Here is a 25,488-nt window from a genome sequence, read left to right on the forward strand (position 1 = left end):
AGTTTTACAAGTGAAAACATACAAACGCCCTTTACTTCAATATTTCATAAGACCTCATATTATGTTCAGCTGATTTATCATCATGCGAAGTTTCACTATCAAACATTATGTTAAAAATAACACATTAACATTATACAGATGGCGCTCTTCTTTGACATAATAATAAACATCACATTGAATTTTAAAGGACAAGTCCACTCAACAAAAAGTCGATTTGAATAAAAAGAAAAAAATCCAACGAGCATAGCACTGAAAATTTTATCAAAATGGGATGTAAAATAAGAACGTTATGATATTTTAAAGTTTCGCTTAATTTCACAAAACAGTTATATGTACATTCTTGTCGGTATGCAAATGAGGAGACTGATGACATCATCCACTCACTATTTCTTTTGTATTTTATTATATGAAATACAGAACATTTGAATTTTCACCTCATTGTCAGGTGAAACGATTAAAGATTAATTCCTCCCTGAACATGTGGAAATAACATTATTTTAATATTATATGGGTCAGTCAAGTTGGCCCTTGTTGTCAAATCTGTAAAAAATGAAAAATTGTATAATTCAGACAATAAAAAACAAAAGAAATAGTGAGTGAGTGACATCATCGACTCTCATTTTTATGTCACTAGGTTGTGCATATAACTATTTTGTGAAAATTAAGCAAAACTTTAAAATGCCATAACTTTCTTATTTTACATCCGATTTTGATCAAATTTTTCTGGGATGGACTTGACCTTAAATTTCGGGGGGGGGGGGGGGTCGAGGGCAACACTCCTGACAACACCCCCCCCCCCCGGTGCCGTCTTTAGGCGTTGGTTTTCATGCTTGCGTTTCCATTGAGGTTTGCTGCCTTTTGTAGCCTTCCTTGGCATCGGTCGTGACAACACTACTTATTGTGCGCAACTAGTTTGTGAGATATATTTAAAAATTTATAAATTATTCAACTTCAAACACACACCACTTTCAACATTATGCTTGATCGAAGTTCGAACCGAAATTGGAGCTCAACATTCCGCCATAGCGATGTTGACTTCAAATTATGGCCAAATTCGAGTAAAAGTTCACAATGAGGAACTTGCCGTTTTGATACGTTTTGCGAGTTTTTCAAAATAATATTTTTTTCCCTGATAATTCGCACGAAATTTCATAATTGCGCGCTGACGTCACAATAGTGAACAGGTAAGTATTCAGCAACAGGTATCAGCTTTTTTTTCATTCATCGGCACTCTAACAGCAAATCCTGATATGTTATTTTACGAATATATTAGCTAAAGATAGTATATAGACCAAATTTTCAAATGCCTCTACCTCTTCACAATACTTTACTCTGCAGTGGTGCGAAGTATGACGAATATGACCTCGAGTTTGATTAAATGGGATAGTGGTGTAGAATTTTCTTTTATGTAGATACAAGAATTTTGACGCTTTTTTGTGTTTTTAAAAGCAGATTTGCTCCAACAAAAGTATACTGATATTTTGAAAACAAGCACATAAACCCCCAATTTTGAAAGTTCATACCTCGATCTTTAGTATACGTACCTTTCTCTACAAATACGCAAACTTAGGTGAAAATGACATGGATTTTGAATAAAATGCAGCATTTATATTGTACTTCTTAAATTTGGTATAGAAATTTCGAAGTTTTAGATATGTGTTTGTCGTCTTTTACACCTTATTTTTAAAATTGAAGGGAATTGAAGGTGATGCTACTCTTTAAAGAGCAAACGAATAGCAATATGAGTGGATTCTTTATCGTTAGTATCTAATTCTGAGCTATAATGTAAAATTTGGTGAAATGTTGATGAAAGAGGTATAAACTCGTCGTTGTCTCGTGAGGTCTAATTTTTTTTATTTTTTTTATTGCGTTTTTCTCGAGACCTTTCAAAGTGAACTTCAAAGCTCGATAGCAAAAACTCAAGCACATGAACCCATATTAATGTTTGCATATTTGGAATACTTAAAGTATATAACTCTCTGCAATATTTGGTGAAAATGGCATGGATTTCATTTCAACTGTGGAACGTCCTTAAGGGGGGGGGGGGAAGAAAGGAAAATTGGGAAATACTAATACTATTTTCGGAATATTATGTAAAGACCTTTACAAAAAATAGGTTTTTTTACTTACAAAGGGTGTTTTTTAATAATCTTTGCCCCACGTAGGCCTACATCATGTCTGGGGCTGGCCCTCAAAATGTTGGGCTCATTCCGCAGCTACTGATGCGGATGCGGAACCATATTTCAGTGTCGGATCTTCCTGTTTCAATTCTTTGAATAGTTCAAGCCTTAAGGCGCATATTAAGCTCTCTTCCATTGCTCCTTAAAGGACACCTTACGATTGCTCGATCCGCGACCCGATTTTAGAACATACAAAGTAAAAAAAAACAAATTGTTTAAGTCTGTCACTTTAACAACAACCTGAACACTGAACAAGTTGTTCAATTTTTTTTTACAATTGTTTCAACTTTTTAACAACTTGTTTAAAACTTTAAACAATTGTTGTTAGAGTGATGGGCTTAAACAACATGCTCAAAATTCTAAATAAAAATTTTACAGTGTAGTAGAATTTGATGTTAATGTTGAAACATGGAATATCTTACTCTCAAAATTATGACTAAACTTTAAAGTCAATTAAAAGTTCACACCTCATTATGCTTTGATGATTAAAGTATGTTTAGCTCATTAGCATGATCTTTAGGTCTTTATGCAATGTAATAATAATTTATGAGGGTCATCCTGTTTTGACCAGAAGCGATCCAGGATTTTACAGGGGAGGGGAGGGGGGGGGGGGTCTTCACTCCTGAATTATAGTGATCTTTATGTCACGTTATGACCTTATGTATGCTCGAAAATTTTCCAGTACTTTATTTGTTTTATGGCTCTTAAAGAGTGGGGGGCATAGGACGTACTTGGAACTGCCACTGAGGTTTTGCTGAACTGGAAACTGGTGTTTGAGCTATACAACGACTTATAAATTATATCATGGGCGTACAGATGGGGGGGGGGGGGGGCTTTTTCACGACCAAGAAAAAAAAGAGAAAAGGAAAAAAAGGGATAAGGGTAAAGTATAATATTATTTTCTGAACATTATGTCAAAATCTTTCATCACAAACTTGGATTTTTGTAATAAAAATGTCGAAATTTGCTTGCTCGTTTCGTTCGCTCGTAACTTATTAATTTTACGAGATACGCCATATCGAGCAGCTCCCTCTAAATTTTGGGCTCATTACGCCACTGAATAATATTATGTTTTTATGCATCAACAAAGGCACTCTATATATTCTGGACTCGCGTTCTTCAAAATAATAATCAGAAATTCAATTCTTATAAAAGTTTGCACGACATTTACTGTTTATAGATGTTCATAGGAAGTACAAGAACAAACAAATATTCAAATTTAAAATGATATGTACTATATACTATATATAGGGCTACTGTTTAACTTTAAAACGCCTCTATTATTTTACATCAAAGGCACTTCATCATACTCTAAAAAATGATCGTTCAAATATCATAGTTCGCACAACAATATCACGTTAAACGTGACCCTTCTAAGTTGCAGGCCTAATACTGTTGTCAGTAGGGGCGGACATTTTCCCAAAGAAAAACTTTGACAAGCCTCCCCCCCCCAAAAAAAAAAAAAAAAAAAAGTTTTAATCGAAAATTATTTCGTCCACGAAAACGTGACAAGGGGTTACGGGCCAGCTGTACGAAATTTTATTTGTTTGCAAATGCAAGCTCAAGAGAGCAAGTATACCGCGTAAAAGTTTTGCAACCTATTCTGCTATTACCATCAATATGATGGGGAAGCTAAGTTCCATAAGTTGATCATGATATATATCTTGAGATTTGCGTATTTAGTCTATATATTTACATTTATCTGCATTTTATAAAACCGTATTAAACTAAAACATCATTATTTTCTTTCTTTGCACTAGAGAGGATACAGTTTTTATTAGTAGAACGTGTTTAGCGGGTTTTTTTTTTTTTCGTTTTGCCAATTGCCGACACTATAATTGGCCGCGGCATATTTGAAATACTGAGCTAGCTAGCTAGCTAACCAACTCGCTCGTGTAGCTAGAGTAGAGTCAGTACCATACAGGGAGTGAAACGTGTTTGAAAACTGTTTTCTTTCTTGCAGTACAATAGTACTTTAGAGGTGAGTGTACCTCACGACCTGATTTATTAATCTAGATATTTTTGTGCTCTTTAATTGCATATAACTGAATGATATTGTCAATACTCTAGTTCAGTTGGAAGTTGGAACTGTAACACTCACTTGTTCACTGCAAGTGCAACCATCCTGCCTGTGGGGAATCGACTAACGTTACAAGTACTAGTACTAGGACTATAGACTTATATATATATAGTATGGACTATCACTATGGTATGCCAATGTTGTACAGAGCACACACTTTAAAAAAATCATTAAAATATCACTTTTGTGACCAAAATTACTAATTTCCATACAGTTGCAATTTATTTTTCAATAGTAACTTGGGAATAATTTTTTTATTCACCAGAGTGCTCAAAAACTTGATTTTCGGCATATTTTTGTGTACGCCCTCTATTGGTGGAAAGTAATATGGCAAGAAAATTTTCATTTTTTAATCTATATTTTTGATAAAGAAAAAAATAATTTAAAGAATCAAATTTACTTAAGAGCCAAGTTGTATGACGAATAGGTGTAATGGAAGCTGTCTGTAAAAAATCAAGAATTTGTCCCAAAGAAAAAGATAAAATAAGCCAAACATTGCCACCCCTTATTTTGCCACACATGGAGTGTACATGTAACTGAGAAAAAGGTTATACATGATTTATCATAACCTTGTTCATTGAATGAGTGGTGTCACTGAGTGTCAGTGTTGGATTGAGATTATAATACATCTTGACGAAAACTGATAAAATGAGGCTGCTTCCCTAAGCCTAATAATAATAATAATAATATAGTATTAGGGCCTATAGAGTATTTATATTGCGCACATATCCACCTTGTTGGGTGCTCAAGGCGCTCCTATATTACCCTATATTACCTATATACCTATACTAAGGCTATTAAAGCAGCCGCTGCTTAAAGGGGAAGTTCACCCTGAAGAAAACTTTGTTGTAAAAATAGCAGAAAAAATAATAAAAAATATTGGTGAAGGTTTGAGGAAAATCCGTTAAAGATTAAGAAAGTTATTAGAGTTCAAAGTTTTGTATTTGTGACTTCATAAACGAGCAGCTTCCCCATGATACGGTATGTTATGTAATATAAATTGCATGAATTTCAAATTGTGTATGGTTCCTGATGACTTAATTTTGTTTTCTATTCATGATCGGGTGTGAAATGATTTGTCTATTGATAAACCGTACATTACAATTACAAAAAGGTACAGTGAAAACCATTTTCAATTTTCTGAGAAAATGACATTTCAATTTTTCATTGATTTTTTACCATTCGCTAGCCTATGTAGGAATGCGGCTCGCATATGACGTCACAAATCAAGTAATTGAAATTCTAATAACTTTTTAATTCTTTGATGAATTCTTCTCAAACCTTCAGCAGTATTTTTTATTATTTTTTTCTACTATTTTTACAATAAACTTTTTGTCAGGGTGAACTTCCCCTTTAATAGTGCTTAACCAAGGGAGCTCCGGCGCGCAAAGCGGGCCGGAGCCCAGGACTCGTCCGTAATACGGTACTAACGTTAGTCAAAGTCAAACATATACTCTCCCAAATGGGGTAGAATTGGGTCGCAATAGCACTCTAAATAAAAGTGGAAAAATAAATTATGCACTTGCGTCGATTATATAGGTCTAGATGAAGGTCTATCCGACTATCGAGATACAGAATCCTGACATCGAGGCACAAACTGGACCCTCAAAAAATGGAAAAGTTCTGTCTCGTTCGTTCTCCTGTCAAAATTGAAAACAAAATGGCCGATCGATACCAAAATGAACGCAACATAAACATCTAACTTTTCCCATTTTTTGAGGGTCCAGTTGGTGCCTCGATGTCAGGATTCTGTGTCACGATAGAACTTCATCCTTATAGTGCGTAATTTATTTTTTCCCCTTTTATTTGGAGTGCTATTGCGACCCCATTTTGAAGAGTACCCATGTCTTCCTAGTATTACACAGACGACTCCTGGGCTCCGCGTCCGGCCCGCTTTGCGGGCCTGAGCTCCCTGGGTTAGACTGAGCTGAGCTCAGTTCGGAATTCAATGCACTACAAAAGTAGTACAATGTAGGGTCTAGTGCATTCACTGGCATCCGACCTCAAGCGATGGTTCGTATAGGCTCCACTACACTTCACTACCGCTACTAATTTTAAAAAAATAAATACACGAACCATTAGTGGCGAGTGGGGGGTAAATAGAATTTTAGCCCATTTACATTTGTAAGTTTTTGGGCTCAAAACCTTAAAGATAACGAGTACTAGTATTTTGGAGCAGCATTGTTGTCTCCAAAATATTTGGTTTGTGTGGGCGTATGGCATCCTGTCCCAGGCTCCATGGATAGTAAGCCTAGGTATAGTAAGTATAGTAGACTTATTTTTACTCTCCAGGCTACACTGAGCCAGGGATTGCATCTCATTCATGTGCGTGTACGGTGAAAAAAAAGAAACTTTTGCCCCCTAGATTTCTACTTTCCTTCTAAAAGATCTAGCCCTAAATCTAGGGCCTACCTAAATCATGTAAATGGGATACAACTTCATTTCCGACATTTCTACGATGTTGATTTCTTTTTTAAACAAGAATTCATTAAAAAAATGAGAAAAATATTATGAAAAGACGGGGAAAACTTGTCACCGTGTTTACGTCGCCATCTGTTTTTTTTTTTGTGTCTTGCCAAGACAACAGCATGCATACCCCTTTCAGTATCAGCGCTTCTCGCTAGCATAGCGGGAAGAGGTCTTGACTGCCGATACAACGAGGTGAGTTCGAGTCCCAACTAAGGTAAGCAACAGTAAAAAATGATAGAAAAAAATCTGAAGTGAACGAACGGGAAGTCTCAACAATATTTTGTTATTTTGGGTGGGGGGTGCATATGGTACTCTTTCCAATATCTTTTTAACCCTTTTGGCCCAAATTTTGATCATTTTAAAACAAAATTACATGTTAAATAGATGAAACATTATTAACATGACTGAAGATGAGCATTTAGACTTTACTCACAGATGTTATTTTCGCCATCTTGTCTTTGTTATTTTAGCCTAGCTACCAGACGCATCTTGAGGGCGGCAACATCATGAGTGGTGCTAGATAAAAATACCTGCATTTGCAGATAAATATCATGAATCTCACCTCGATGCTAATCCTGCTCCAACTGGTCATCTAGCACGCGGGATACAATAACAAAGGAGACAAGATGGCAACAATGACATCTGTAAGTAAATGCTCTTCTTCTTATTATGATTTTATTTTTTTTAAGTGTAATTTTGTTTTAACATACAAATTTGTGCCAAAAGGGTTAAAAGGATTATTGTAGCCCATTTACGTAAGTTTGGACTCAAAACGCTAAAGAAAAGACGTGATTTTGAGGAGCTTAAGTTTAATCATGGGAAAAGAATGGTCCGTGTACTGCAATGGCATGCCATCCCTGGCTCCATGGAGATTAACCTACATGTACATGTACATAGTAAATGAATTAATCTCTAGGAGCCTCCTGGCCTCAACGTTCTCGCCAGGTTCATTCTGACGCTTGGCGGCGCGAAGCGACGCAAGCCGCGCAGCGGCCTTCGTGCGTGCGAAGCACGCACGGGGGGAGGGTTGCGGGAGGGGGGTGTCCCCCCTCCCGCGCGGAGCGCGGTAGCTATCGAAAATATCAATATTGACGAGCTTAGATTGCTGCTAAATGCACCACATTTTATGTCTATTTAATGCTTCTCCGGCCACACAGCCGTAACGGTTGCGCGAATTGCGATCGATTGAAGCAGAAAGGCAAGTACTGATGAAAAAGGTCAAAAGAAAAGATTTAAATTCAATCTCATTTTATACTTACAGTTTATAGATTTATTCACATCGATGACATCGATAATGTACTCCATACTTTCCAATGTCTAGATCGCTACGTCCTTAGAAAGTGCGATTCATTTTGTGAATGCGTGTCAATGACCGACTACATCTACGGACCGCATGCGCGCCGCGCCACGCCCTTACTCAATCCAAAGATTGTTCCGACTTTGTTTGGAAGCCTCGGAAGAAAACTTCCGAGGCTTCCAAATAATGGGCATCGGTATTCATGAGACGATATAATTTGCATGTTTGTTTTGTTTTCAGATACTCACTGAAACTATAACTCTCATAATTAAGACTTCTGTTGATGATGTTTATACTAATAATATCCAATCAAGATTCGTTTATCACTGTCAATTATTGCTATGTACATTTGTATTGTTCTATACTCGCCTATAAAATAATGAATGTGCCCATCACGAGCGGGAGAAATATTTTAGTCATTCATCATACTTTAATATTACGATTTTGTTCTTATTATAATTAATTGCGATTTAAAATGTTTTGAAAGTAAAGCTTAATTGACAGGAAAGCAGTTTTTTTATTTAAATAATGCACTATGTAGGCCTACAAATACAGCGTGTGTAAAAGAGAGGAAGAGGGGGGGGGGGTTGTAGCTAGGATGGTCGAAGGGGGAGAGCGAAAGGGGAGGGGTCGTGGCGTGGACAATGACAAGGGGATGTTGAGATCGTACGTGTGTGTGGGATTGGTGAAGAAGTCAATATTCGAAGCGAATGCATATTTATAGACATGTCTATACTACTACTGATGATGACGGCTGAATAGTCTTTCTTTACATGTATATTTTGGCGATTTTAAATTTTAAAAATATTTTCTTGCACCATGAGTGGGAAGATCGAGGTACGTGATTCAATAAATTGCATCAGTTTTCAAGTTACAGAAATTCACGAACAGATTATTAAAATTGAAAAAAAAAAAGAGTCAGAAAGATCTTAATTTTATAGCCCCCATCCAGCGTAAACAACATGAAGAATATTCGAGGTCACGAAACCAGCTGATTCGCATTCATACAACAGGTTAACAGGTCACGCACATGGTACACAGTCATTCCAAGGGCGGGAATTCGGGGAAACCCGTTTTCAAGCACAATGATTGGCTCAACCCAGAAAGTGAATACTAATTAGATCACGTGCCATCGGCTTTGGGGCGTCTCGTTCACATTCCAACTCATTTCATAAATATAATCCACTCGCAGTAATTAGGCTAACGACGTTGTAAAGATAACGCTATATAAAACACAATTCCGATATAAAACATAAAACGACATAAGTGAAATTGAAAAATTCATCCAGCGATATTCAAATTATACTATAGCGACTCATGTGGGCGTGGACAAACGAAATCATATCCTCTAAAACGTTCACACATATCAACTTCAATAATTCGTACTTGAAATGCAGGGGCCGCGGAAAGGTCTTGAAAGTGGGGGGGGGGGGGGCTGACCATCATGCAAAAAACGCAATCAGGTGGTCCTGTTTTTGTACACGGTTTTGGAAAAAAAAAGTGGGGGAGCTGAAGCCCACCCAGCCCCCCCCCCCCTGTTTCCGCGGCCCTGAAATGAATATCTGTGAATGAATTGTCAATTCCACTTTGTTGTATGTGTACTTCTATTGAAATCTATTGAATCACGTACCCCTCCCGACCAAGTCCAAGGGTTGATTTTCCACTCGCCATAAAGATTATGCAGCCAGAATCACAGTAGACACATCCATAAAAGAATATTAATTTAATTCGCTCCGAACATTGACTTCTTTTCGCCAATCCCCTCCCCCACAAAGTCACAAACATCCCATCATTTTCATTTACATTGCCCACGACCACCTCCCATTATTCTCTTTCTCCTTTACACAAATTAATTTCAAATAATATTTTATTTAATTGGCAGGCAAAGAGTAATAAAGAACAATACAAATGAAAATACACTGTACGTATAACTCACATTAAAAAATGAGTCGTAATATGATAAAAAGCGTGAATAAAATTTATAAAGATTATTACTTATGAAAATTATAACAGATTCAATGAATATCTGGAAAAAAAACACATTCAAATCGGTTTGGGATCCCATCTAATATTTTGGAAGACTCGGATCCCCGTGGATCAAGGATTTTGATGCCATGTGCGATTTGTATTATGCATGTGGCCGTGGCGAGCACGAGTGCAGTGACACAGAACTTGGTAGACACACCGTCGCGAAATTAATCAACACTTTCAAAAGATCGATGTAGAGATCAAGACTTTGGAAATTATGGAGTAAAATTGGAATATAAATGTGAATAATCATTTTGCTGTAAGTAAATGAGTTGGACATTATATCAATCCATTCCTGTGGCTTTGTCATTATTAACGTGATCTTTTAAAGGGGAAGTTCACCCTGAAGAAAGCTTTGTTGTAAAAATCGCAGAAAAAATAATAAAAAATATTAGTGAAGGTTTGAGGAAAATCCGTTAAAGAGTAAGAAAGTTATTAGAGTTCAAAGTTTTGGATTTGTGACGTCATAAACGAGCAGCTGCCCCATGTGTTATGTAATATAAAATGCATGAATTTCAAATTTTGTATGGTTCCTGATGACTTAATTTTGTTTTCTATTCATGATTGGGTGTGAAATGATTTGTCTATTGATATACAAAAGGTACAGAGAAAACCATTTTCAATTTTCTGAGAAAATGACATTTCGTTGACTTTTTACCATTCGCTATGTAGGAATGCTGCTCGCATATGACGTCACAAATCAAATAATTGAAATTCTAATAACTTTTTAATTATTTGATGAATTTTTCTCAAACCTTCGGCAATATTTTTTATTATTTTTTCTGCTATTTTTACAATAAACTTTTTGTCAGGGTGAACTTCCCCTTTAATAATTTTCTCAATTCGTTCTACGGCAGTGTCATCAGAAATGCATTCAATGAATTCATGTAGATGTAGCTATAATAAGGCTGGGGCCTGGGACGAGATGAAACTAAATTTCGATCGAATTTTTATATTATTTTTGACACACTTTACTTTTGACAAAATAAATGACAATATCAACTGAAATTCGTAACATCTAAATTACATTGCCCAACCCAGTAACCCACGGTACCCCTCTCTTCTCACTTTATTTTTGAGCGTATTTTACTACCATTTTAAAGACGTAAATAATGAGAGCAATGCGATACGCAAATGCGAGGTAAACATCTTCGCACTTCCTACATAAGAGAGAGAGAGTTAAATTGGGCCTCGAGTCGAGGTCGTATCGTATACAGCATAGTAGCGAGCAAAGAAATCCCGGGAAGAAATCGTGGAAGAAATAATCGACAAGTTTATTTTAGGATCTGAAAAGCAGATTGTTTTTCTTTTAAATATATTATTCAGTTTTTGGGGTGGATCTAGGCCTGTTTTACAGTTGTCGGCCACGGTTGTCGGGGAAGTTCACGGTTGGCGGATTTGCCCTGAAAATTTTCAGGGTTGTCGGCGCCCGCCAACCGTGACGCGTGGTAGCGAGAACGTTGAGTCCTGGCTACTCAGGATGCCGGAGGCTCAGTACTGACATGTAGAGTAAGTTAGAGAGTAACTTTAAGTTAGACTAATAAATCCGCTGTTTCAGAGGAGTTTTTCAACATTTTCTGATTTTTTTTTCCCCTTCTACTCAGACGAATGATGACCATTGGGCTCGTAATGGTGGATCAAACAACCGCCGCTTAACCTAGACCAAAAGCTTCGGTCTCTGTTATGTTGGTTGTTCAGCTGAACTCCGTTGGCTTCACTCACCAAATACAGAGACCGAAGTTCTAGCGCGATCTGTACAGGGGACTCAATGGCCATATGTTTATGTACTTAAGATCGGATAAAACGGGGAAGTGAATTTGCGCGACAGCCGAGGTAAGTCACTGTTTTTGTTCCTTTTAACTTGATTTTTTTCCGTTTTTGGGCAATTAATGCCAAGAGGGAATATTAATTTGCATTTTGGTCGCGTTAATTTTCAAAATTTTTATTCATTAAAGACAAAAATTGAAGAGCCCCGACGGGGGGATTTCGCATTGCAAGTCCCCTAATGGTGGCTGCACGCTAGCGAGCCGTCTGTGTACGAGGAGAATAAAAAAAAAATGTTAAAAAACTCCTCGAAACAGACGGCTGCCAGCTGTCTACGCTTAACCATGTTAACTATAGCATCTATAGAGACAGGCTGCGCTTTTGCACCGCCTCCTCGATCACTCCTAAATTTTGCTTTTTGATAGGGGAAAAGGGAAGAAATAATAAAGATGAATTTATATCAAATACAATCAGCTTACCACCTTTTTGAAAAAATATGCTGAAATAGCGAATTTTGATGACAAACAGATCGGGATCAGCCAGGACCCTGGTTCTTCTTCGATCGCCGTCAGCTACAGCTGAGCGTATGGATGTGCCAGCAGATTGGCTGGCACATTCGTACGCGCAGCTGTAGCTGTTGTACAAAACTAAAAAATTTCCATATTTACAATGTTATCAACCTAAACATCTTTGTTTATTTCTCCAGCTACCCAGCCCTTCTCCTCCTACTTTCCCAATACCAGTGGTTATTATGCAGAGATGGGAATCTTCACCACCACCAATGGTAGCTCTGGCTCATGGTTATTATGCAGAGATGGGGAAATCTTCATCGCCACCAATGGTAACTCCTGTTCCTGGTTATTATGCAGAGATGGGGAATCTATACCACCACCAATGGTAACTCCGGCTCCTGATTATTATGAGTGATGGACAATATTTACCACCACCAATGGTAGCTCTGGCTCCTGGTTATTATGCAGAGATGGAGAAAATCTTCACCACCACCAATGGTAGCTCCTGGTTATTATGCAGAGATGGAGAATCTTCACCACCACCACCAATGGTAGCCCCGGCCCCTGGTTATTATGCAGAGATGGAGAATCTTCAGAAGTAGAGAGATGATGCTATAGAAGAGGCAGAGAACCTGCAGGTTGGTCAAGACCTTTTTTAATAATAATTACTTAAGTGCTTTTTAATAGTAAAGCTATGAAACTACAAACTAAAAAACTACCTTTTGTTATTTTCCTACCCTGTTCCCTCTCCAGTCATTCTTTCGAAAGAAAGATAAACTAATTTCTTCTTCCAATATTGAAGATAGGAACCAGGGTGCCTGTATGAAACACCTCTATGGATGGTGTTTTATATTAATATAAAGTTCAGGGGAGTGTTTCATGAAAGGACTTGTCGGACGTTTTATCCGACAAGTCCCATTTTATCCGACAGTTACCATAGTAACAGTACCTCTCAGCCAATCAACATCAGAGAAAGATGTCAGATCTGACAACTTGTCGGATGAAAATGTTGATGAAACACTCCCCTGGGGCCTGTTTAGATGAGCGATACGTAGGAATGTCCTTGGACCAATTCTTCCAAGATTATAAAGAAGATTTGCAACAAATCAATGCTTTCCATATCATGAAGGCAATTCTTATGACACGTGTTCATGCCAATATTTTATATCGATGTTTAATTTCACAAAACATTTATATGCACATCCTGGCTGGTATGCAAATGAGGAGACTATGATGTCATCCACTCACTATTTCTTTGTACTTTATAATATGAAATATGAAATATTCTAATTTTCTCCTCATTGTCAAGTGATACAACGATTAATTCCTCCCTGAACATGTGGAATTAGCATTGTTTAATACTATATGGTTCAGTCAAGTTGGTCCTTATTATCAAATCTATAAAAAATGAAATATTGTATAATACAAACAATAAAAAAACAAAAGAAATAGTGAGTGATGAACATCATCGACTGACTCACATAGTTGTGCATATCACTGTTTTGTGGAAAAGAAGCGAAACTTTAAAATGTCATAACTTTCTTATTTTACATCCTATTCTGATGAAATTTTCAGCACTAAGCTAGTTTGATTTTTCTCTATTTATCAATTCACATCAGCATTTTTTTGGGGTGGACTTGACCTTTAAATAACCAAGGCTAGGTTTCAAAATGTCATAACTCTAAAATTATATCAACCTTTTTCATAAAACTTCAACATTAGGGTAATAAATTATCACTGATCACTTTGCATAAATTTCAGGTCACATGATCAAGGTCCAAGGTCATTTAATAGGGTCAATGAACTTAGTATTTAACTCTTTGCCCGCCACGTACACTATCCCCTCTGCGCCACATTAATTTTGGGGTGCCACATTCAGAGGGGGTTTGCGTGCACTGTCTTATTCAACTCGCAATAACTTTTTACTGGTTTGTCGTATTGAAAAAAATTGTGTAGCAAAGTTTTAGAGAAATAAATACTCTTGCCAATGGTATCGTTTTTGCTATGTATAATATCATAGACTTTGAGAATTTTAACTTTACATTCTGTTTCCAATTTTTCGTTTAGGAGGGTATTTTATACCTCTTATATTCAATACTTCCTAATGAAGGTTAAATTTCTAAGTTAATTCATTGAAAAGATGTGTTCTTTAGCTTTCATTACATACCAAATCCATGTCTTTATGGTCATTATGAGCTAAGCAGTTTAGGATTGAAATGGGGCATTCAAAAAGAGTAAACTGACAATGAACTAAACTCTTCTATTGAAATGGTCCCTGGCTACTTCTCAATAGACTTCCCGTCCTGGGAGACTTCCGTCTATTGATACTTTGATCCCCTTATTGCTATAGGGAGGTGGCAATTTGTATCATTCTTTTATTACAAGGAAAGCAGTGCAAGCTATTGAAAGCTCATCTAAATATATCCTAAAGCAGTTAAAAAAACTCAATTTTACCCGAAAAATCTCTATGTAATACCCCCATCTCACTAGATGGCGATTCCACTGCGATCGTCAAAAATCGACAAAGCGTGGTATAACGTAGCTTGATCGTGCCTTGATCTTTTCAATCTTCTCCGTCGTACCTTGATCTTTTCTGAAGCGGCAAGGATCGCCACCATCTTCCTGGTCGCCACAAAATTTTGAACATGTTCAAAACTTACGTAGCGAGATCGCGGAGGTGCTAAAGCGCATCACAATCGAGTCATGAGCGTATTACAAACGACACATTCGTAGCTGTAACGGAGCCCCAACGCATAAAGCGTAGTATAAGCGCATTAAAAGCAGCACCGATCGCCCGTGGTTTTCAGGCCCGTTCCCAATACAATTCTGCTACGCTGCTTCCGTTTACAAGGCGACTGCCTTGCGCTCGACACGCTTCACACAGCTTCCACCACGACGCTTCCTTCTTTGGGTGGCATGTGGCACACGTTCTCAGCCCGCTACAGGCGTTCGCGTTGCGCTTTTGCTGCGCCGCTGATGACTGGGCAGCGATTGCGCAACAACCGTCCGCGCTGCTATAAAACGCCGTGCCGATGGTGGCGGATTATCATATTTGCAACAGATTACGAGGCGATACCACAGCGTTTTCAAACATACCTCCCAGAAAAAGGACCAGAAAAGGGAAAGCTGCCCAAGCTACCCCTCTTAGGCCGGCGGTCGAAGAGGAAGATCAAGGGGTTATGGTGGTGGTAGAGGAGGAGGAGGAGGGGGTACAGGAGGAGGATGAAAATCTTACTGCTGAGCCAGCTGGAAAGAGAAAAAAAGACGCTCACATGTCTTGATGACGAAATGGGTTACCTCTGCAGAAATAAATAAATTGATTAAGTTTTAAAAATAAATTGAATTCTAACCACAGTGACAGTAGACAACATTAAATTTTGTTAATGATTCGATCACTAATGTATTGATTGGGAAAGGCAATCTTTAGGGAGATTCTGGCATTGTGCCCCCCTCCCCCTCCCTTTTTATGAGTGCTCTCACATCAGTAGACTACTTCTTGTCAGCAAATTTGATAGGAATTTACCAAATATTTTTGAGTGACAAACTTTTGTGGAAAAAAATAAACAGAATATCAAAGATTTTTATGCTCTTTTATGAAATTCTGGATGCATCCCTCATATTAACTATTAGGCTCATCGACATCTTTTGAATGACATTTTTAAAATATTGTATATTATGACTTAGGTGACAGCCAGTATCAGACCCTGTATCTTTTTGGCCTCCTCCTTCTCCTGTCCTCGCATTCAACTTTTAACTGATGTTCTTTTAGAATGCCAAGATGTATAAGTCCAACCAAATTCTGGACATCCATGTTGGTCGGAGGTTGGCAATCGACTGAAAAATGTGTCATGTGCCGCGATTAGTATGCCGATTGCTTGAAATCGTTTCAAGAGCCCATCATGAACGTAACATAATCGCTTCATTCGTAGCACCACCGTACCGAGGTCCTAATTAGCGTATGAGCCTCGTTGTACGATCGCTTTGATCGCAGAAGCAGCGCATCACATCTGCCTCGAATCGTCGCAAGAAAGTGGCATCGTCGTACTTTCAGCGTATTACCATCGCCTTCAGCGCAGGTCGGTCGCATAGAAGTTGCAGTGCAATCGTCTCGCAGGCTAAAAATAGAATTCGAGGAAGATTCTGCTACGATTTGCGGGATTTACACAGATCGCCATGGTCGCCACGATCGCCTTCCTAGTGAGATGGGGGTATTAACAACGTCGGCCAAAGCTATAACACAAAAGCTAGATTCGTAAACAATGCAATACACACGTTGCTATTGTATGTGTGTGCACACAATTACAATTAAATGCGTTCCGTATGCATTGTGTGCGAACTGTGACTTGAGTCGTCGTTGGCAGTCCGCTGTATGTGCCGCGAGTCGTCCGTGGCGGGCAAAGAGTTAATCATCATTTGAATAGTGTTTTTGTGAATGATTATTCATCTTAGTTGTTTTCAGAGTCAGCCCTGCGGCTATATTGAATCACATGATGCAGGCGAGACTGCCAGAGGCATTCCACTTGTTCAAATTCACTGCTGATGATTAAATTTTGATCTAAACTTACGTTTCTGCAACAAGCTCAGACTGCTATCCACAAGAGCAAATCCTGAAATCGAGAAATCATTTGGCAGAATTCACAGAATTCTTACAGAGATAAGACAATTTTCTTTATTTTGGGGACCAGTAAATTTTAGTTTCGGACCAGTAAAATATTGAAAAACTGGGTGTATCTACTGGACTGCCATGAACAGATTGGACCAGTAGAAAAAAGGGTTAGTGTGGAGCCCTGTTTAAATAGATGAATTAGTTGATATGATCACAATCAATCAATGATTACAGATGTGTCGTCCACATATCTCCAAATCTGACGGGGTGTGTTGCTTCCATTAACCTGTTATAGGTTACAGGTATAAAGAAGTGAATGAAGTAATTTCTTGAAAATTCCAGAAGATTGGCCAAAATTCCCAATATTCCCACAAAATTCCTGTTTAATTCCACCACAAAAATTTACGGGAATTTCATAACTCTAATACAGGCAAGCTGCTAGGTACTCCCTTTGTTGCTTCCTTTCCACATTGTTGATGTTCTGATGTTCGCCCTACCTCTTCCATCTGTACTTATCCCTCCATTACCTTGGAACAAGGTTGTGGACTTCATCTTCTACATTCATCTGACCAAATCCAATTGGCTTGTGAAGGAAATACAAGCAGTGGCTATATTCTTCACGACCTTTGGAGTTCAAAGTATTTTTTGCTGAAGCATTGCCTGAATGCTTGGTAATTCTTGACAATTCGTCATCCTTGTGAGAGGCCGTAATTTGAAGACATTCCATTGATGTGTGAGGTTGGCACTCTTGTAAGTTCTCATCAGTGTGGTTCTCATAAGAAAGATGTCATCCCTAAGTATGACAAATGGAAAAAGTTTAAGTGTCCTGCCTTCGTTGAGTGGTGATAGATCTGGAAACCCACTGCTAATGTCTTTGATGCTGTCCTTCGATTCGCAGTTGTTATAGATCTCGGCATCGGGTTGTTGGTCCAATTCTTTGGTATCTTACCTAATGAAATTGTAGTTACTGTCCACCAATGCTAGTGAAACCTTTCTAATTGTGATAAAGGCTTTCGAAGTGAGCTGGTTTCTTGATGGCCATGACATGTGCTTGCCATCTAATGCTCCTAAAGCATGGGGTATATTCCACCTTCGTTGATATTGATGGGCAATTTCGAGCCATCTACAATGGTATCTTGGGTTAGGAGGCAGGATAGCACTTCTTCCTTGTATTAAGCAGCATAGGCTCTGCATACATCGGGTACGAAATGGCATACTGATTCAGATGATGTCCGGAAGGCGGTGACTGTGAAGTGTAGGTATCAGCAGTTGGCATGTACCTTAACCTCAAGGCCAGCTTCAGGCCTGCAGGGATAGCTCTTCCAAACTATGTATACTGATTCTGCATTCGATGATGTACTCAATGACATGGTCCGTCGAACAGGGTCGGAATTACACGGGGGCGACGGTCGATTTTGCCCCCATGACAGCCCAAATCGCCCCTAAAAATTCTCAAAACCCAATGCTTTGGGGCGACTATTTATTTCAGAATCGCCCCAATAAAATACCATCGACAATGTAAAAAATACTTCACATAATTACGTTCTCCGGCGGCGGAGCAAGCGCATCTTTTATATCGCCCTTGCCAGCTTTAAAATGACATGGTCCGTCGAGGCGTCGAATATAGCTGGGGTAATTGTCAGGTACCTTTTGAATGACTGTACATCTTCAGCTTGGAGTTCTTGCATGTGTTTCGTATTGTCCAAACTGAAACCTCCTTTCTGTTGTCAACAATGGCTTCACCCACCACCTATCATGATACTTTTTTTCTCCTTATGAGGGACAGGCCAGTCCTACTGTAGTGGAAGTTCATTTTCACTAATTCACTTTGTATTTATAGTAACAAAGCAAGAGGAAATGGTGTAATCACCATGACAACTGAAAGGCAAAGCATACATATAAATCAATTAATGCTTTAACCCTAAATCTCCTGGGGTATTTTGATTCTTGTCATTCCGGGGGGGGGGGGGGGGCATTATGGCCCCCCCTTAAGATCTCAGACGCGGATTGCGCGATCACAACAAAAAATTTGCATGATGGTAAAGAATGACGTAATCTACGCAGTTGCATTGGTAAATTTCACTGAATTCATATATTTTTATTTTATATGAATTAATTATGCTAATTTATTCATGAAATCATACTTTTTACTCTGATTCACTAATAAAGCTCCTAGAATGCTATTTTTTGGTGAAAATATTCTTTATAGCATTCCTAACAATTGTGAATGAAAAAAATTCTGGTACCAAGACCGATTTCTTATGGGCAGTTCCATAGGTTGGTGGACATGAGCTTAAACATTCAAATTCAATATATAGCCCGTCTGAACTGTACATTTTAATTGTGTTTGCCTTACTTATACTTATTGCTGGTTCTTTAATTGATGTTGAGGGCTTGAGGCATTTTTTTATTTACACAGCCCAAGCCAGATTTCGTACAGTTTAGTGACTACATTACCAATGTACTGACCAATAAGTAAAAGAGAGGAGGAAACTTATTTAGAATGTTACCTTTAACATAAACTGGTGTCTGAAGTCCTACTCATATTATTACAGAAACAGAAACATGAATCTTACACACATCATTGAATTTTTAGTGACATTTATGTTGTTGACCATACATGGACAAAATGTAACGTGAGTAACCGTAATGTGAATAACCACTTTATCTGCACCCCTAGTAAAAACCATGTGTTCTTTATTTTTTTAATTATATACAAAGTTTGTTTCCCTAATATACTTCTTTGAAATGGATATATTTTATAATCAACTTTCATAAAAGCCTTGTATGAGGACACTTTTAACTTATGTTGACTTTTCATTTTATGCATGTCCAAATCATGTAACATGAGTAACCGACACATTTCAAAGATTTGCCAGGAGCAGAATAAAATTTCCCAAAGTTTGTTTTTATATAAAGGATAGTCAGACTGCGTACTTTGTTGTGATAAAGAGATGTTTAGTTCCTATCAATAATAATGGAGTTACAGCTCCAAGTATGAGTCAAGGTGTCTCCAAATGTAGCGTGGGTATCCGTGGAATAGCCCTTATGTATTTTATTGTTTTTTTAATTTCTTATGTATTTCTTTGTTTTTTACTTTTTGTTTTTTTATTGTTTTTTCGATGGAAATCGTTCCAGACTTAATTCTAATCATAAACAAGGCAAAATTAATTAAGTTTAATCAGTAAAAGAAGAAATAATGATACATTTATGAATTTTGGCTAAATACACAATTTGCATTGGATTTGTACATGAAATCACGTTTATGAGCAATTTTGGGTATGACATGCACTTACAAAATGTTGCGTAACGTCGTAACCGCGTACCCGTGCGTCACAAATTTGGTCTCAAAATTTGCGCGAGACTTGAAAGTAAAAAGTCAGTGAGCGGCGAGGTCAAAAAATTTTGCGAAGCAGATATATCGCGAAAATTGCCCCCCCCCCCCGGAGAATTAGGGTTAAATGCCAGCGTGCAACATATATTTTCGCTCAATATTTGCTTTATTTTGTAAATACAGTTACCTGTGTCAAGAAACTTCTGTCCACACAAGAAAGATATCTGATATTATTCTCCAATGGTATTAATTTTTTTGTGACCTAGTCTTCTCCCTCCAATGTACCCCTAAAGATAATGAAATTTGGGGGAAAGTAAAAAGTTGGAATAATCATTGTGAGCTATATTGTGATATGTTTGCAAATATAATAAATTACCTACTACCATTTCATAGAATTCAGTCTCTTTTTTTTATTTTGATTATTCATGCATATAAATGCTTCATATGCTTCATGCATTTTATATATAATTTTACAGTGACAATTTCTTCCATTTTTCAAATTCATTAACGAGAGTTATATTTTTTTGTCTCAAATTTTTGTTTCTCTCTGCAGGAAGCATAAACTGTTATCCATGAGAGCAAAGCTGAGAAATCTAAGCTTCTTCTGGCAGAAGTCACCCAACAGGAAGCGCAATACGGAGCTACATGTAGATTAGGAAGAAGTCAATGTCATGCTGGAGGGATTCCCTGACATTTGCTCCAGCGACAATTGCTCCGCTACAAATTCTACACACTAAACAAATGACTAATTTCAACCCTGGATTTGACACTATACCCTTCCTTAAACGTAACATAAAGCCCTAATGTAACTCTAACCCTAACCCTACATCTTACACAAAATAAAGCCTGAAGTAATTGTCACAGGAGCAAATGTCTTGTCACCGTTGGACGATGGACTCAACAAACTCAGGTCAAAGGTCAAGAAAATGCCAGAAATATGCCACGAGATCCAGTGGTAAGTTATGCATTGTAATGAGTATTATATGGTGCATTAAATATGCTTGTTTTAGTATGAGTGGTTTGTCTGTGCCAGATCAGAGTATATTGCACAATGCACAAAGATCTGATGAATTCCCCATAAAGGCTACCTGCTGTGGAATGTTGAGCCTCAGGTCACTTTGATTAAAATTAATATTTTCTCCAATGTCTTTTAGGTGAGATGGTTATTGGATATCACTAGTGTTAGTATATGAATATAATGCTTCCAAGCGATATTCATATGTTATTTGAGATCAATGAACTTTGGATTTTATTGTCAATAATATATATATTTTTTTTCTTTTAATTTTGAAAGATTATTTTTCATTTTGATTAGTTTTCGTAAAGATTCTATGAAGGGGTCTCATTTTCAAACATGATTCTGAACCTAACTCTGTCACAACCTTATATCCTCTGTCTTCCATGAAATTTAGATGGGAGTGATTTGTCATAGTAGTAAAATTTGGGTTAGCCATTTGTATTGAAAGGAGCTATGCATTCTATTGATTGTTGGTACAGTCAAGTTTACTTACTTTAATCACTGGTCTACCTCAGATAAAGCTTTTATAATTTTCATCTTGAAGTTTTGTTTCTTTTCTTTGGTTTACAGCTTTACTTCGCAGCTTAGAGGAGTCTTACACAGCTGATGGAACAAAGTAATACTTAAAGTGAGTATATTAAAAATAAGAAAGTTGCAAATCCATGGAGGTAAATCTTGAGGAAAGCCAATAATGCAATATTGAGTAATTTCCTGTTTGGTGTTAGTTTGCAAGCACGATTCTGATCGGCTTCCATCACATCTAATGTTAGTTTGAAAAATGATCTGAATCATATTATAGCTGACCACCCAAGTGTTTGTATGTATTATTGAAAAAAAATATGTACCAAATTATTCTGGTAGAAAATGTGTAATTGCTGAGAAATGGACAGAGTGAGCATATTGTATCTTTAGGTGTCGATAATTATATTATAATTGGAAATATATATGTGTGTGTATGAACATACATCATGCCTTATACTGCAATATGCAAATTTGAAAACTAGACAAGTAAATTTGGGAAATGTTTTTGATGATATATGTACTTGAATTGTGCAAATCCCCAAATTGAATATATACCTAAGTGTTTCAGGGTAGTTTACCAGTAGAAGAGTTGTCCCAATGCAAACTTTTGTTTTGTTTATAGTGTGTAAGTGTTTCAACTTGTGATGAAAGTTTTTGAAAAGGATATATAATTAGAATGTTTTGTTCTTTCACTTTAATACACTTGCAGTCTTGTCACTCGGTGTACAACATGGATGCACCCCCTATCTGGGAAAGTCTACCAGAGCTAAAGATGTGACACAATCTTGACATCTTCATCTGCACTGAATGTCTGGTGTGATAATTTGTTGGTACATACATGGACATGATGTATAATCCACCTGTAAAGAAAGACCACCTTCTCAGAAAGACCAAATGTTATATCCTTTGAAACATACATGTACAACAAAGGAACCTGTTTGTAAATACCTCTTTTTCTTATATCTGAGAGAATGACTATCAGGGACCGGTACTTTGACATCAGACATTATACACAGTCTGTTTTTGGTGCTCCACTATATGTTCTTAATATGGAAATTTCCACCATGTAATTCAACTTGAATGAACCAAATGCCAGTTTGAAAGACTATCTGCATTCGCTACTTATGAACCAGGATGGGAAATGTTTTTTTTATTTTTAGGGGCTTATTTTGTCCACAATGGGGTTTTTGCTGACTTTTGGGAGCTATTTCTTTCATATTAACAGCTACATTTTTGTGCAACAAGCACTTACGCTGCAAAATCATTTCTCATCATTCTGCTGTACAGGGGTGTATGTAGAATATTAATTTTTAGACAATTTTTAGACAATATTAGCTCCCCAAAGTGTTCAATTTTGTGAATTTTCCAACACTGTCATGAACCCATTTTTAGGTATTTATGATGACTTTTGTGTATCTCAAAGGTTCAAGGTCCAAGCTATTATCTCCGAACAGTGATTTTCAGTTTGAATTAAAGAAAGTCCTTTTCTCTTCTTGAAACATTTTATTCTATTTCAAACTTGATCGAGAATGAAATTCTGTTTTTGAGAGAAAACGTACGCATAAAAAGCATGAATTCCATTTTGCAATGAGTTTTCTCCTTAAAAGTATAGAACCAAAACAGATTTTTCGTTTTGATTTTAAGACTGGTAAACAGAAAACTACTGTCCCTAATTATTTGCTGACTTTCCAAATTATCTGAATTATCTGTTGTTTCATCAATGGATGCATACTATGTAGGGCATGATTACTAGGAGAAAATGATATGTGCATATTAAAGGTTACAAATGATTTTCAAGTATCATGAGGTTTATAATTAATATGGCTTGTAGGTTTTTGTGGAGTTATATCGGTTTAAATGAAGTTAATAATTGTGTTAATTTTGTGTTTACTATTCTGCAAAAGTGAACCCAAAGGTTTTCCAGAGTTTTCCTCGAATGAATTTATCTCTGGTTTTTACCCTGGATTTACTTGCCGTAGAATAATTGTTTAAAGGGGGATGTAAGTCCCGGACCATGGGGGAAATTGGATCGTAAGCAATTTGCAAAAGGCTTGTTTACTTTATGCACACAATAATAATACTGTACTGGATTATTAAAAGAAATCAAAAATTGGAAAGCGCGAATTCAACCCATCCAAGGGTCGTTATTTATTTTAAGTTGCCGAAGTTCTCTTCAATCCTTCGTCGTAGACTCTTAACTGGTCTCTTGATTGTTAATCCAAACAAACTCCATCTATTACACTTATATGTTCAAATTGAAAATTTACTTTGCACCTGGATGGCTCTGCGCCAATCATGTGATACCCCTTAAGGCTTTTCTCAGATTTTATTTGTAATTTGCTTTTTCATGTGTCCAGCCACCCCCAAACCAACAATAAGTTGCAATGGAAGCTTCTCTGTAAATAGCCAAAAAAGTAGCTTCTTCATACTGTCAGAATTTTGGATTAGAAAAGTTAAATAGAAAAAAAAATAGATACAAGAGTTTCTTTGACATTAGTTTTTGCAGGCTACTTGAAAGTTCCACAGTGGACCATGGTTTATGACTTGCGTTCCTCTTTAACACAAGACCCCCCCCTGATTTGAATTTGTGCGCAATGCAGCACAATAGCTTTATATACACTTATTTTCCATGAATATCATTAACATGTTCTGTCCAGTTTCATGAATTATTATGATACAAAGAGAGTTTATGATAAATTTTTTTAATTTCATATTCTAAATTAGAGATTAAGGCTATTTCAAATGCAGGAATAGCAAAGTTTGTTCTAAGCTAATTCAGTCTAGTTTTTATTTTGATTTCATAAAATATTTTTGTATCGTCTGCATAGATAATGAAATTTGATATTTCAAAGGATTCAATGATGTCATTAACACAAATAAAAAACACCCATGTACACTTCATTGCAGGATAACATATGTTATGGAAAGAATATATAGATCGAAATATCAGATCAAAAGTTATTGAAAGAAGTAAACTAAATTGGTCCCAAAGATGTGCGAGATGAAAAAGGTCATAGGTCAAAGATCACAGAGGTCATTTGGTACCCCAAAATATACTTTTTTCATGAAAAAATAAATAACCGTGTGAAGATTCAACTTCAACCCTTTCCCCTTGACACAGCGTGAAAACGAGCATTTCTGCGCAAACAGATTTCTGCGAGCTTTACAAAAATGGAGAGTGCTCACTCAAGTGTAACATTCTGTCAAAACTTTGACATTCATTCGATAGATGAGACCCAAAGCAAACCCAAGATTTTATGTGAAAAAATTACCCACATGTATATTTGTTAATTCCCAGGGATTTTTCAAAGTGTAAACTTTTTTTTTATACACACTGTATAGTGCTAGACTGCTAGTGATGTGTTTATCTTTTTGTTTCATTATACCCAGAGTATATAGTCAAAGTGTTAGATTTTTGAAAAGTTTATGAATTTAGCAAAACAATTCTTGGAACTGTTTCACAAATATATAAATCTGACTGAAAGTCCTGCCTAATTGTTAATGTGCATATGATATTTCATGTGCAGTCTTATTGATTCATACACAGTAGAGTGCATCTTCTGAGGGTGATTTAATCAATATGGTGATCTGTTACTTTCTCAAATCTTTGTGAAACACTCCTTTGATTTGTCTCTTATGTCACATATAATGCCAGATAGCTTGGACCTGCCCAATAAT

At 37.0% G+C, this 25,488-nt stretch overlaps 1 long non-coding RNA gene across 3 annotated transcripts; it reads left to right on the forward strand.

Moving 5' to 3' along the window:
- Window positions 1-4,024: 4,024 nt before the first annotated feature.
- LOC129262364 (uncharacterized) lies at window positions 4,025-24,763 on the forward strand. Of its 3 annotated transcripts, XR_010293655.1 has the most exons (6): window positions 4,025-4,161; window positions 7,200-7,373; window positions 12,525-12,968; window positions 20,824-21,225; window positions 21,859-21,916; window positions 22,520-24,265. It is a non-coding gene; the product is annotated as an uncharacterized LOC129262364 (long non-coding RNA). The 3 variants fall into 3 exon arrangements; XR_010293656.1 differs by lacking the exons at window positions 4,025-4,161; window positions 7,200-7,373 and adding an exon at window positions 11,248-11,563 and having other exon boundaries at window positions 22,520-24,763; XR_010293657.1 differs by lacking the exons at window positions 4,025-4,161; window positions 7,200-7,373 and adding an exon at window positions 11,548-11,887.
- Window positions 24,764-25,488: the final 725 nt, after the last annotated feature.

The sequence above is a fragment of the Lytechinus pictus genome, chromosome 5 (assembly GCF_037042905.1).
Source record: "Lytechinus pictus isolate F3 Inbred chromosome 5, Lp3.0, whole genome shotgun sequence".
In the NCBI taxonomy this organism is placed as follows: Eukaryota; Metazoa; Echinodermata; class Echinoidea; order Temnopleuroida; family Toxopneustidae; genus Lytechinus; species Lytechinus pictus.